Here is a 2,667-nt window from a genome sequence, read left to right on the forward strand (position 1 = left end):
AGGCTACAATCTATCTCCCACTAACAACTGTTTTCAAAGGGTTAGAATGTAATTACCATCAATAAAGACATGTTGGTTACAACAATAGTAAACTGACAAAAAATAAAATTAATTTTGAGCACAGAGTTGAGTGTGTTCTAACTGAATGTATATAACAATTGTCTTAAGTGAAAAGTAGAATGATCAACAATATTTTCCAACTAACACAGTTTAAAATGGCCTATAATAGGCTGGGGGCCCATAGCAGAGTGGTTATGGTGCCAGCCATATACACCGAGGCTGGTGGATTAGAACCTGGCCTGGGCCAGCTAAACAGTGACAACTGCAACAAAAAATAGCCGGGTGATGTGGTGGGTGCCTGTAGTCCCAGCTACATGGGACGCTCAGGCAAGAGAATCACTTAAGCCCAAGAGTTGGAGGTTGCTATGAGCTGTGCTGCCAGGGCACTCTACCCAGGGTGACACGGTGAGACTGTCTCTAAGTAAATAAATAAATAAATAAATAAAATGGCGTATGAGTAAATGTTAAATATGTCATGGATATTAGTTTTCATTAATAAATTTACTGTTGCTTAAAAATCAACTTAATCCATTATTTTTTGGAATGAAAGAAACAAAAAATCCAGCTGACAAAATAAAGCAAAAAGTAGAAATACAGTCCTTCAATAACAAATATACTATGCTAAAAATCACAATACTGTTTTTAGTCATAGTCATCAGGATGAGCCATTATTATTACTAATTATCTATGTAAAACATACAAAGATCAAATGTCTACTCCAACAAAAATAAGCTAGTGAGAATTAATTTTACTTGTTCTTGGTATCAAATACCAACTAATTTCTACCGTGTGACTTTCACAAATCAAAGCGTTCTAAGTTTCCAGAAAGCAGATAAAAAGGAAAAGACAACCTCAGGTCAGGTAGAAATCAACAACCGGTTGCATTCAAGTTGGGATCTATAATGGCAAGGAAAAGAGACAATTTCTATGTTCAACAGTAAAGAACCCAAGGAGAGAGGAAGAGAAAGAAAAATATACACACTTCCATAAACAAAATAATAAGGCCAGGTTGGATGAAAGGCAACCTAAAATTTCTGACAATCCAGAATCAGCACACCGAACGTCTGTCTCAAAAATAAGCAAAACAGCTTCTCACAGGAAACTCTGAAGTGGGCAAGGAGGAAACATTCCTTTGCACCCACAGGAACCAACCCCCTGACCACTGCCATGCTATTACTGAACTGGTCGTGATTTGCTGGCATTTGGCCCGGATAACAGGCAAAGGAGAGGAAAGAGGGGTAGTCTAGGATTCTAGAGGCCTGGGGAGGCACATCGTAGGCTCAGGGAAGAAGGTGGAGAGGGGCTAGCACTCCTCACCATGATTATCTTTCTGCCCGATATTGTGCGTGCGGATGAGAGAAGACAGTCTCCTCACATCCCCCTTGAAGACGCACTCGTGCACCGGATAGTGTGCGGGGCAAGTGCCTCCATCCGCGACGACAGCACTGGGGATGGTGCCGGCTAGAAGAGCTGGGGACTGGGAGGTGGTAGTCACGGAGGAATTGTACAGCGGCAGGGCCGGGGCGCCGGGGGGATTGGAGGAGGCCGGAACTGCCCTCAGCTGCAGCCGGTGGTGATGGTTACTGAAGATCTTATGACAGGCTTTGCCGCCCTTGCCGCCGCCGCCCGTGCCAGTCCTGCCTCCGGTAAAGGTGCCGCCGAGGGCAGCCGCCGCTTCCTCATCCCCGGGCTCCAGCAGGTCTCCCTCTTCTTTGCTGGGCTTGTGGTCCCTCCGCAGTGAGCGGATCTTCTCCCCGGTCATCGCCGCCGCAAGGGGCGAGGGGGGGATCCGGGAGGCTCACCGCCAGCGACGGAGCTCGAGTTGCGGCGGCACAAGGCGATTAGAGCGGTGGCCGGGAGCCTCTAGCACAGCATGAACTCCCAGAGAACCTCCGAGCCCGGGACAAACGCATCTCCCGGAGGTAGAAGAGCTGGCTCTCGCCTAGGTACGAAGGGACACGCGCTCGCTGGGGGAGCTACCGCCTAGCTGCCCACGACGCTACAATCCCGGTCTCGCCGTCACAGCCACGGCCTCACACCGAAAAACAGGGCACGGCCATCTTCCCCTTGCTCCTCTCGCGAGAGCTCCCCGGGGGACTGGAGAGGGAGGAAACACCGCGATAAGTGAGCGGCCCGCGGCTGCCCGCGCACCTTCCTGTGCCAGGGTCTCCCGGCGCCGCCACCTGCCGGGCAGCCCGTTTCCGGCCGAGGCTGGAGTCCCGGGAGCTAGTGGACCGGAGCCAGCGCTCTCACTGGCCGCGCTCCAGTGCGGTCTGCAACCACAGCCTGCCTGGGAGGCGTTCCGGGCCAGTTGTAAACAACCACGTAAGCCCTCCAACCTCTCAGCCTCCCGCAGAGTAGTGCAGAATGACGCCACTGCATGCAGGATGTGATGTCACTGAGATGCACAGGACACTCATTCAATAAACATTTACTAAGCATCTACTTCGTGCCAGATGCACTAAGCTAGTAGATTTATAAAGCGCCTCTCCAGAGGAATGACAGCCGAACAACTGAGTACAACATCCAACTGAGCCGAGGCGGGGAACTGGGTTGCACAAAAAAAGGGAGGGGCAAATTTAAAGCTCGGGTGTCAGAAAAATCATC

The 2,667-nt window shown here is 50.2% G+C and overlaps 1 pseudogene across 1 annotated transcript; it reads right to left on the reverse strand.

Moving 5' to 3' along the window:
• Window positions 1–1,275: 1,275 nt before the first annotated feature.
• On the reverse strand, window positions 1,276–2,191 carry LOC100956064 (annotated as a pseudogene). Its single transcript, XR_001161887.2, has one exon. The product of XR_001161887.2 is annotated as an ankyrin repeat domain-containing protein 13C pseudogene (transcript).
• Window positions 2,192–2,667: the final 476 nt, after the last annotated feature.

The sequence above is a fragment of the Otolemur garnettii genome, unplaced genomic scaffold (assembly GCF_000181295.1).
Source record: "Otolemur garnettii isolate 467f Iridium unplaced genomic scaffold, OtoGar3 scaffold01607, whole genome shotgun sequence".
Classification (NCBI taxonomy): Eukaryota; Metazoa; Chordata; class Mammalia; order Primates; family Galagidae; genus Otolemur; species Otolemur garnettii.